At 39.3% G+C, this 12,489-nt stretch overlaps 1 protein-coding gene across 7 annotated transcripts in view; it reads left to right on the top strand.

The window, feature by feature from the left end:
• The window catches only part of PLCB4 (phospholipase C beta 4), a 385,287-nt gene that overhangs the window by 93,392 nt on the left and 279,406 nt on the right, over positions 1-12,489 (top strand). The window contains exon 1 of one of the 7 annotated variants that reach the window (XM_066387165.1): positions 11,126-11,191. The exons of the other annotated variants lie outside the window; for them this stretch is intronic. The gene's annotated coding sequence lies outside the window, so the exon portion shown is untranslated. Of the gene's footprint in view, positions 1-11,125; positions 11,192-12,489 lie in introns of those variants that run through there. 7 annotated transcript variants of the gene reach the window in all.

Below are 12,489 nucleotides of genomic sequence, written 5' to 3'. Positions count from 1 at the left end.
AACCCCCTTATCCTCACAATAACCCTTTGAAGTAGATGCTGTCATTATCTCTACAAATGAGGAAATCAACACACAGAGATCCTAAGTCACTTGCCTAAACTCACACAGCAAGGTTAATTGTGAAGCCAGTATTCGAACCCAGGCTGTTTTCATTGCTATACTACGTGTTTCTTAAGTATTGGTCATTCAGACACCACTTTCATAGTGTTGCCATGATTATATTCCACTTGTATTATTATTTAATGTTTTTTCCTTTTTTTACCATAAATAAATGTATTTAAAAAGGAAACCTTAAATGGCTATATTAAATGGAAAACTGTCATGTGCCACAAAGAGTGGAGATAGCCAATAAAAGTTAATAAAAAGTGTTCACTCAATCCTGAGTAGAATGATAGTGCCTACCAAAAACCTTGAGTCAGTGCCCTCTCTTTTTTTGAGATAATCAGGTTGGAGGAGAAGAAAGAATGGGGGGAGGGAGAGGTATGAGAGAGAAAGAGAAAGAGAGAGAGAGAGAGAGAGAGATATTGATTCCTTCTGTGTTACTACACCTAAAATCATCCTGCAGTTTCCCATTGCCCGTGGCTCTTACACTGCTGGGATCACTTGTCTAACATAAGACAAGTCCGCTCTTCAGAATTATCTCAGGGAGAGGGAAGCACAGGAATGTTGAGAAGAATCCAACCCTGTATTAATTAGTTCAGCCAATCCAAGTAAAGCTATTGTGTGAATTATTATCCCTAAATTATTTGTCTAGGTGCTAAATAACCCTTTCTGATTGCTTTGTGGAAAGGACTGTGGTTATTTTTACCCAGGCTATTATCTGTAGAAAAAGATGTGGTTACCCCTGAATTTTAAGCCAAACTGCTTAGAAAATCACCTTACTGAAGCCTTGCTTCAATTTTGACATGTACCTATTGGTTTGAATGATCAGAAACCTGTAGGCCTCTTTCCAATACCTGTTGGAGATCACTGGGAACAGTGTTTCTTTGTCAGTGACCAAGATGATATTCTTTTTTTATAGGCACTCTCTATGATTAATATAGGATTATTATATTTTGAATATGGTCAGAAAAATAACAAGCGTTTTATCTGCACGTTTACATAAATGATGAGACCTTGTGCCTCTGTAAAAGCAATTCATGGACATAATTAACACTCATCAATGTGAACAATAAATTAATCATCATCTGAAGGTTTCCTGATTATCTGACTATATAATTTCTATGTATTCTCATTATGTTTTTCTAATCCTTTTTTCATGGTAAGAATCCTTTTTAGTTTTATTTATTTATTTATTTATTTATTTATTTATTTATTTATGACAGGAACAGAGAGAGACAGAGCAAGGTACAGATAAGGACAGACAGACAGGAAGGGAGGGAGATGAGAAGCATCAATTCTCTGTTGCGGCATCTTAGTTGTTCATTGATTGCTTTCTCATATGTGCCTTGACTAGGGGGGTTACAGCTGACCGAATAACACCTTGCTCAAGCCAGTGACCTTGGGCTTAAGCTGGTGAGCCTTGCTCAAACCAGGTGAGCCTGCGCTCAAGTTGGTGACCTCAGGGTTTCAAACCTGGATCCTTTGTGTCCCAGTCCGACGCTCTATCCACTGCGCCACCGCCTGATCAGTCCATGGTAAGAATTCTTAATCAAGAGGTTTCTAGCGACAGTGCTGCCTTTATGCACAGTGAGCCTTGTAATGAGGAGAGGTCAGCTTGACTAAAGTGTTGACAGGCTTAGAGATGGTGAATGACACTGGCTTCATCTTGCTCACCATATCTATTTCTCCTTTTAAATATTATAGCTAAATATTAAATATTAATGTGAAGTATAATAGCTGCAGATAGGCAGCAAGATATTAAGTGTGGCTTGTGGGGCTGATGAAGTACTACTATGACTGTTTCCAGTTTATTGATCTAGAGAACTTCAGAAAGCTTTCGATGGGTTTTGGGTCTGTTTGTGCATGGGCAGGGAGAAGAGGTCGGTGGTTTGCAGGAGGACAAGTGACTGTCCACACTAAAGCTGCTGTGGGATCTGTGTCTCCAAGGGACCACCACGCCGTTCCAGTCAGGACAGTGTGGTGGGCTGGAGCGGTTACTGTTTGATGTCATAGTAGAGACCACCTTTATTTGCAGGTTCCATCTGGGGTGCTGTGATGCCTTTCACCTGATTGGTAAATTGTGACCAGGGCTGCTCAGTAACAGTGTGGCTGTGGCTTTTAGATGCAGCCTGTAGTTGTCCTACTCTGCCCTGGGCTAGGCTTTGGAAACCAGACTAACTCTGGAAGCATGTCTTGACTTTGGGAATGAGATTAGCGAAGGTCATTGAGATAGTTAGATCTTCAAGGGTGCGAACCAGGTGTGTTCACTCACAGGTATACACCTGGGTGTCTGCCACAGCCCTGGCCACATGACAGGTACTCAGTAAATAGCACGTCGAATCAATAAAGCAACAGTTAAATTGGGCAACTGATGTTCTTGGCATGATTTTATTTTTGCCTGATGACCGGAAGCCACACAAAAATATGTGTGTGCTTATGTGTGCACGCATGTGCATGAGTCTTATAGCTTCCATAAGAAATAGAATCAATTTCAGTTTTTGGAACTAAAAAAGAATACAGAGAGTTAGTTATCTTGGAGTTAGTGCCTGGTTTCCCACAATAGCAGTTTCCCTGATTGGAAAAGGTGGTTTCAGGACCTTTTAGAGACAGAGAAAAGGATGGCAGTGACTTCTGTCCCTTTCCTTTTGTGTGTCCCTTTCCTTTCCTGTGCAAGAAGAAAGAGCAAGCCTGTGAGGATTTAGAATAGAAGGAAACCATGTGGAAAACAGATAGTTTTCTTGCAGAGATCAGGTCTTGAGGATTAGTAGAACATACCAGGAAATAAGGTTCTTTCTCCTGGGAAATTACAAATGCCCGCAGCTTGAAATAGCATGAAAAAAAGTAGTAGCAGGTTTTCAGCTAGTTTGCTAGAGAGGAGAAGGGCCCACGCTCAGAGGATGCAGATAGCGGCCTGAGTTATGTTTGCAAGTACGTTCCTAGCACCTACTGTGTGTCAGGCCACATAATGTAAATATTATTTTTGAGACAGCTGTAATTTGAGATATCTTATAATTTTAGATAGATACTGTTATTCCTGTTTTACAAATAAGGAAACTGATGTTTATGTGATTTGTAATTAATCCAAAACTGTATTACCCACTAGTATATATAATGAGGCTAAGGTTTGAACTCAGGTCTTTCTGATTCAAAAACCCAAGTTCTCGCCCCAGGTTAAGCAGCTCCTTGTCTATCTTAGAATTGTATTCTATACTTAGCAATTATCCTGAGGAGTTCATAGCTCTTATCATTTGTAAAGGAAGAGATCTATTTTTATAGGGAAGGTAATTTTGGATTAGGGAGTAAATATTGTGAATTTTAGTTACTATGTAAATATTGTGAATTTTAGTTAACTATGCCTGGGTGTGCGAGTATGTTTTGTTTGGAGGGGCGAGGCGGTGGTGGTGGGGTTTATCCATGTCATCAAAACCCTTAATACTCAAAGTGACATCACCAGGGAGCTTGTTAAAGCTACAGAGTCTCAGACCCCACAGCAAACTTCCTGAATCTGTCTGCCTTATTTTAAGCACAATTTCTAGGTGATTTGTGTGCATATGGAAGCTAGAGAAGCTCTGATCTACACTGTGATTCCAAGGCCACTGCCTGGATAACTGACATACTACACAAAGCACTAGTGGCAGATAGTGACAATAAGTTGTTCCATTTATTGAGTACTTACTGTGTACCAGGTGCTATGTTGTATTTTATGTAGATTTTCTTATTTAAACATTTTCAGTAACCTTGTGAGGAAAGGAATATTTTTCTATTTTAGAGATGAGAAAACTGAATCATAGAGAGGTGAGATAACTTGTCCAAAACCAGATAGCTCCAATGCCTACTCCTGTGTCCAATTCCAGCGTGATACTCTTACTCTGATGCTTTGCAGCGTATTTGACCAATCAGCAGATATGGATTACCAATGCCTCACTGGTAAAAATGGGAAACTTTGACTTACAACTCAGAGCATTGCCTGTTCACAGATCATAGTCTATTATTCCACATAGTTTCTGTAATAAAATTTATTTTATTGACTTTAAACAGTGAGAGAAAAATGAAATGATCTTTCTTAAATAATAGTCACCATTACTTATGTCATGTGGGGTATTTTTTTTTTCTTAGAGTAGAATAAAATATTTAAACGAAGGAACTTAGAAAGCATTTTTATTGTTTTGTGGATTCTCGTCTAACTTTAAAGTTAACTATCTTTTTCATGTTTTACTGATAATGATAACAAAATATGATTTAATATTATGAATAATATTGATAGAAGTCATTACTACTGATAATCAGGAATACAAGGAAAGATGTTGGATGCAGCTACCATGAAGAATTAAAGGAACATTACTGAGTATATAAGTTCATATGATATGATATTTAATTTTTGTTCTGTATTTCTTCACAGTGGTTTTTTTTTTTTTTTTTGTCAAACCTTTTCGTTTCATGATTCACTGGGTGAATGGTCCAGGTGGACTGAATTGGCATTGTTCGTTAGAATGTCATTATGCTTTAAAATAATGTTCTCTGCTAATTTTTCCTTTGTTCCTTGAAACAATGAGTTGACGTTACCCTGAGTATACTGGGTTGTTCTCAATAAATCTATCTTTAGCAAGGTTAGAAAGATCAAGGGCACTATTAAATACTTTGTTCTTTCATCTATTAGCTTTTGAGAAAAAAGGAAATATAACTGTGATTTTGTTTGCGTGCGTGTGTGTGTGTGTGTGTGTGTGTGTGTTTTGTGATGCGGGGAAGAGGAAGAAGCTGGGAAGAATGCACATTTGCCTGAACCTAAAAGTGTTCTTGTTTATCATGTCCGAGTAAATGAATGTACTGCTACTTTATTAAATTTGTAGGTAATGAGAATCAAACAATAGAGTTACTATACTATACTGTTTAGAGCTACTATAGGGAAAGATGCTATATAAGTGTATTAAAGGAACTAGGAAGGATGTCATTTATTTTGGAAACACAACCTTCATTCATGTGCACTGCTCCTGTAGTGAAGTCCTTTCTTAACATTGGGACAGGTTCAGTGACTTGAAGCCAAATGATGCATAAGGAACCAATTCCACCAAAGGCTAACTGGTATAAACAAGAGTTAAGCTCCTGTGGCATCTCATTAACATTCTAAGCAAATGATGTTGAATAAAACAACGTTATCTGAGGAACTACTGTGTTTAATGTAAAGTTGGTGTGTCTTTTTGAGGCTGTTTATCAACAGTATCAAATAGATGAAGCTGTCTGTACCAGTTCGTATTTTTAAAAAGCTAAAATACAGTCGTATTTTCTCGGTATTCCCCAAGGATTGGTTTTAGGATTGTTGTGGATACCTGAAACCACAGATGCTCAAGTCCCTTGTATAAAGTGGTACGGTATTGCCACATAACCTGCATTTGCATGTAGGCAACACCCCTGAATGTCTACCATTATTTTATTTGAGTGAGTTTAGCATAGTGTTGCACATGGTCAATTCAACTCTTGCTTTTCGGAACTTTCTGAGAATTTTTCTTTTTCTGAATATTTTCTATCTGTGGGTGGGTGAATTCGCAGATATAGAAGATAGAAGCTGATGGATATGTAGGTTCCCGACTGTAGGAACCTGTTCTCATTCTCAGTATAAATGTTTGTATCTTTCCTTTACACACAGTTCTAATGAATTGATTTGTAAATTCAGAGACCTTTCAATGCTGTGCAGGTGAATGTTTAACCACTGGCTCTGGGAAGGGGAAGGGGAAAGAGGCTTAGTTTGCTCTGTCTGCCAATTATTTATTTTTTTACAGAGACAGATAGAGACAGACAGACAGAAAGGGAGAGAGATGAGAAGCATCAATTCTTTGTTGTGGCACCTTAGTTGTTCATTGACTACTTTCCGATACGTGCCTTGACCGAGGTGGGTTGGCTACAGCAGACCAGGCGACCCCTTGTTCGAGCCAGGAACCTTGAGCTCAAGCTGGTGAGCCTTGCTAAAACCAGATGAGCCCGCGCTCAAGCTGGCGACCTCAGGGTTTCAAACCTGGGTCCTCTGTGCTCCAGTCAGACACTCTATCCACTGCGCCACCGCCTGGTCAGGCTGTCTGCCAGTTTCTGTGGTGAAAACATTCCTCCCATGACTGCAGATGGGGAGAGATGCACACAGTTGTTTGGCAGGCTGTGCATGTTGGCTCAGCACCACTGATACTAGCACCACGAGAACAGAAAAGGAAGAGACAGTGAGAGGGAGGCAGTGGAGACACAGAAAAACTAAAGCATGTGGAAAATAAGAAAAAGCAAGTCGGGAGGCAGGACTTTCTGTTGAAGGAATTTGAGTAAAGGTGTTCATGTCCATTCTCTTCCCTGAAAATTTGGAGAGGGCGGAAAAATGACTAAAAGTGGGAGGAAAAATTCTTCGCTAACAGTAGGAAATGGCTGAAGTCCTGACTCTGAAGAATGTGTGCCAAGCCGGTGACATTTGGAACAGATCCAAGGAAAATCGAAGCTGTTTCTCTCAGGGGCCCACAGGTGGAGGCTCTGAGGGGCCGAGGCAGGAAGTCTGACTTGGAACCGAGAGGTTGGAGGCGCAGGTGCCTGGCTATGCTGTGCTCCTTCCTGGTTTGATGTTTTCTTTGTTTCTTAGATTATGCGGCCCTGGCCGGTTGGCTCAGCGGTAGAGCGTCGGCCTGGCATGCGGGGGACCCGAGTTCGATTCCCGGCCAGGGCACAAAGGAGAAGCGCCCATTTGCTTCTCCACCCCCCCCCCCCTCCTTCCTCTCTGTCTCTCTCTTCCCCTCCCGCAGCCAAGGCTCCACTGGAGCAAAAATGGCCCGGGCGCTGGGGATGGCTCCTTGGCCTCTGCCCCAGGCGCTAGAGTGGCTCTGGTCATGGCAGAGCGACCCCCTGGAGGGGCAGAGCATTGCCCCCTGGTGGGCAGAGCGTTGCCCCTGGTGGGTGTGCCGGGTGGATCCCGTTCGGGCGCATGCGGGAGTCTGTCTGACTGTCTCTCCCCGTTTCCAGCTTCAGAAAAGAAAAAGAGAGAGAGAAAAAAAAAAAGATTATGCAAAACCCTTCAGGGTCTCTTATTTTTTGTTTTCCCTGTAATTTAGATTTGTTTTTTTATTTTTTGTGTTAATACATTATTATAAATATGAATAATAATATAAAATTCTTTGTTTATTGATCTATTAACTTTAGATAGAATCTATTGACTCTTAGACACGAAAATTTTTTTAAAACAGTACATTCATACTTTCTCCCATCCTCTACAATCTCTTGGTTGTATTACTTGTTATTTTTATATTATCAAGATGTATAACGTTTACTTTTTCATAGTTACGTACCTGTATTTATTTTCAGCTTTGTTGAGATTTAACTAACATATAAGGATGTGTAAGTTTCAGATATACGTGCTGGTTTGAATATGTATCTATTACAAAGTGATTATCACAATGAGGTTAGTAAACACGTCCATCACCTCACAGAGTTACCATTTTTTGTGTGTGTGGCAAGGAGACTTATTACATTTTCATTACATTCTGTATTCTATAATTGTTTGGCTTCCACTTCATATTTAAATAAGTGACACTGCAAAAACCAAAACAAAAGAAAATATCAAACCAGGAAGCGTAACAAAATGAAGTAATAGAATTAAGATGAACCACCTGGTGATTGGAAACTGTAGAGGCACCATAATAAATAAACTCATTCATTAGGAGGAAGCAGTCTTTTGAATATGACTCATCTAAAATAGTCATTACAGGCGAATGTAAACTACAACTCCGCAGTGGTTGGAATTAATATGAAAGATGGTGTTTTTACTTTTAATTTGAATGCCTTCTGTGGTCTGCACTTTTTAAATAAACTTGTGTTACTTTCACAATTAATTTTTAAGACATCCCAGACTGTATTCATTTACGATAATTAGGCACAGATGCGTGTTCCTCATAGTCAACAGTGACTCTGCGGAGCGCTGGGCTTTTGTCACATGGCAGGTCCTTAGTTCATAGTGGCTGAAAGAACATCTTCTCAAGATACTCCAGTGTTATGGTATGTATTTCTCATTTACCCAGAGCTTTCAAGTTTGTATTTTCCTCATTTGATTCTCATGTAGTCTTGTGACATTACTGTTATTTCATGAGAGATTTTTATTGTTCTTTTACAGATGAAAAAAATAAGGCTTAGGGAAATTAAGTTGCTTGCTCAACGTCATACCATCCCATGTCTCCTGAATCATTTTTTAAGTCAAGTATTTTTCTCAATATATTATAGTGGTCTCTTCAATAGATGACTATAGATTCTACTGACTAAATATAAGCATAAGTACATTTATGAACTAAAGGAATTATTTTTTTTTGTATTTTTCCTAAGTAAGAAGCAAGAAGGCAGTCAGACAGACTCTCGCATGCGCCTGACTGGGATCCTCCCGGCATGCCTACCAGGGGGTGGTGCTCTGCCCATCTGGGGAGGCCACTGTGTTGCAGACAGAGCCATTCTAGTGCCTGAGGCAGAGGCCACAGAGCCGTCCTCATTGCCCAGGCCAACTTTGCTCCAAATAGAGCTTTGGCTGTGAGAGGGGAAGAGAGAGATAGAGAGAAAGGAGGGGGGAAAGGTGGAGAAGCAGATGGGTGCTTCTCCTGTGTGCCCTGATCGGGAATCAAACCTGGGACTTATATACACCAAGCTGACGCTCTACCGCTGAGCCAACTGGCCAGGGGTAGGAATGAATTTTAAATTAAATCTAATGTCCTCATATTAGAAGAATGAAAGGAATATGGCTTATTTTAGAAGCATTTCAATCTTTAAAGGGACATAATTTGGAAAATGCCATTTGTGTGAAGTGATTTGTTGTGGAGTAGTCAGGGTAGATTTGATGTTGACCTAGTGGTCTTGGCGGACCAGTTGCGAATTGCCAGTATAGCTTGATTCTATCCTAAGAACCAACTTCTTCATACACATGATAACAACAGACTGTCCAGAGATTACTGAGGACATGTGGGGAATAGCAGGACACTAAGACTTGAGATAAATGGAAGCATCTGAATTCAGTCTGGTTTTACAGAGGGTTTGTTAGAGGCACATGACTGAGTTTCTCCTTGTGTGATAGTGGTTCAAATGTGCATATATGGGTGCACTTGGTGTTCCATTTGGGAGGTGTTTTTAATGATTACTCCTGGTTTGGTGTCGGTTTTTTGTCTGAAGAGCTTGCTCTGTAGAATACATTGCCAGGATGTTGATTTGAGATTCGACACTTTACCTTTTTTTTTGTGTGTGTGTGGCAGAGACAGAGAGTGTCAGAGAGAGGGACAGATAGGGACAGACAGACAGGAAGGGAGAGATGAGAAACATCAATTCTTCATTGTGGCTCCGTAGTTGTTCATTGATTGATTTCTCATATGTGCCTTGACCAGGGGGCTACAGCAGACTGAGTGACCCCTTGCTTAAGCCAGCGACCTTGGGCTCAAGCTGGTGAGCCTTGCTCAAACCAGATGAGCCTGCGCTCAAGCTGGCGACCTCAGAGTCTCAAATCTGGGTCCTCCACATCCCAGTCCGACGCTCTATCCATTGCGCCACTGCCTGGTGAGGCAACACTTGACTTTTGAGGAAAGTTGGGTGACCACACAGTACAGCCACATGCCCACTATTACCAACTGCAGAAGTTCAAATAAAAAATGGCTGGCTCCTTGATGGTAGAAACCATGATGTTGCTTATGCTTTGTAGCATAATGTGTGGAATATAGTAGATGTAATACCTATATAATACGTTTCCATTCCATGTGTTTCCATTGGAAGACAGGTTGAGATTTATAATACTGAGTAATCTAGATACTGATCACACTGTAATTTCAGAGATATCAGTGGAAATTGGGATAGATGGGATACCTAACAATTTAAGGGCTTTTCTAACTTCTTTGAAAATTTCGTCACAATGTCAGATTTGTTGATTAAAAGTTGGCAAGTGGCAATCTAGAGTTTTTAGCATTTCCCAAATCTGTTCCATGAAATAGTTTCCTTTGGATACTGTTCATATAAAGGATCTTGTGGTTAAATAAGTTTGGGAAAACAATGCATAAAATATGTCTTTGAATAAATTGATGGTGAATATGAGCGTTTTCAAAACCAAGAAATCCTACAGTACAAGGATTCCGTGGACATTTGTGTAGGTTATCCATTTTAAAACTTTTCCCTGGAACTTTGTTTTGTGATACATTTTACATTTACATTCTCTGGCACATTTTGGAACATGCTGATCTTTATTTATTGTCATGCTGTTTCTCGTGGATGGATAGATTAATCAGGGGATGTGTGTGCACATCTAAATTGGGTATAGAATTAAAATCCTCTTAAGATATATTTATAACACAGAAGTCTCCACCTTTTGCTATCTGTGCAAGGGAGACAATCTTCAGATATCACTTTAGCTATTAGCTCTTATTTATTTTTCTTTATACCACCACTGCTAGTAACTTAAAAGTTAAAATAGAGGAAATAGATTTCCTCTCTTGAACTTGAAGGTATGATAAAGGAAGAAAATAGCCATAAGGTGGCAAACAGATGGGGAAGTTGAGACAAAGATTCTCAGCAGTTTACAAGTTACTGTTACATTTCCTGAATCATGGGCAGTTTTCTTTCCTTTAGATTTTTATCTTGACATTTTTGTGGCCTTCATTATAGAAAAACCAAAGATTTGTTTTACAGACAAGTTCAGGTGTAGGCTTCAAATTGTCTGCTTCCTGTTGATAAACGCCAGCCTGGGATCCAGTATTTCCTGTGATGTGCGGGACCTCTTACTCATTCCCTGGCAAGGTGCCTGTGAAAAGCGTTTGCTTATCTTTGGAGTTCTGCTGAGAATGGTGAAAAGACTGTGTCCCTGCCACTTTGGACGTTTAGCTGTGGCTGTGGGCACTGCTTGCCCAGCTTCTTATATTGTAGCTGAAGGGTAGGGACACGGCGTGAGAGGACCAGGCTCCTGACACTGTGGGGACTTGTTCATCCTGAGCCTTCTGGAAAGGGTGAGTTTATCCAAGAACTGGGATTGTCCCTGCACTTCGCAGCAGCAGCAGGCATGCTCTCAAGTGTCTGCTTCTGACTGGGAGAAGTTTACATCCTACTCACTTCTTTTCAGGTAAGAGAGCATACTGAAAAATGGCTTTCTGCACGGAAGTGAAGATTTGTAAGGGGGAGTCACTTTGATAAGTTTATGGCCTATAGTAGGGTGATCACAATTCTGTTTTTGTGGTTTCTGAAGGGGGTGGTGATAAAAAAGGAAATATTTCTGTGCCCTTTAGATTTCTTAGATCATTCAAACTCTTTGGGGAAGAGTGTCCTATTTATCTGTGATTTGTTTCTTTTGATTTATTTTAATAAATGAGAAACCTAAGACAGAAGTAAGCCAACAAAGTATATTAAACACTATCATTTTGTGGTAATTCTGTGATTCAGATTTATTTGAATGTGTATTTATAAAATTTCCCTATACCTAACTGTGGTATTTATCAGTATGATTTGATTGGTAGGATTTTTTGTGTGTATGTCATTTAGGATTTCCATATTTTAAAAATTTCCCACATATGTGCGAGCAGGAGGTATGTGAGAAATCTCTGTACCTTCTGCCCGATTTTACTGTGAATCTGAAACTACTCTTAAAAATCTATTTAAAAAGTTACTCTTTTTATAAATACCGAAACGTGATGCAGTTCAGCACCGAGTGTTAATTTTTTTCCATCATGCATGACTTATTATAATAACCAATGCAGTTTTTTGTTTTTCAGAATTAGTAAAAAAAAAAAAAAAGTATGGGCCATATTTCAGTATTTTATGTTTTGATTTCCACTTTTTAGGTTGAGCTATATTAGGATAGACACAATTATTTTATAAAGTTTCTTTTTCTAAATAAGTAAGAATGAAAATATGCTTTGTACTTGTTATCTTGGAAATGTGACATGTTCATTGTCTTGGAAAGTTAATCAGACATTATGTAGAATTGTTTCTTGAACATAAGGGAGTGGAAATTAATAATTGAGAAAATAAGTTAGTATACTTGGTAATGATATTTTTAAAAATCGTTTGTTGCGTAATTGCTCATAATTCGTAGAAAATATGTGATGCTGAAGTTTGGAACTGCAGTCAGTACAGAATAATTGGCTTTTGGTGGCTTTAGAAAAAATATTTCAAATTTGTATACTTTGTTGTGTCAGTTAGGGGAATATTTTAGTATCTTCAAAGGCATATGTAGTTATGAAAAGTAAGGTAAAATCTTTATTTTTGGGCAAAGCACAACTATCCATAGCTATGTGAGCACAGAACAGTCTTTATTATAATAACAAGTAAACAAACATAATCATGAAAATATACTTATTTTAGACAGGGGTACATTTGAATAAAGGCAACATTCTGCAGCTGTTTGTAAGGGGGAGTGAAGAA

The sequence above is a fragment of the Saccopteryx leptura genome, chromosome 5 (assembly GCF_036850995.1).
Source record: "Saccopteryx leptura isolate mSacLep1 chromosome 5, mSacLep1_pri_phased_curated, whole genome shotgun sequence".
Taxonomy (NCBI): domain Eukaryota; kingdom Metazoa; phylum Chordata; class Mammalia; order Chiroptera; family Emballonuridae; genus Saccopteryx; species Saccopteryx leptura.
This window is presented reverse-complemented; position numbering and strand designations above follow the sequence as displayed.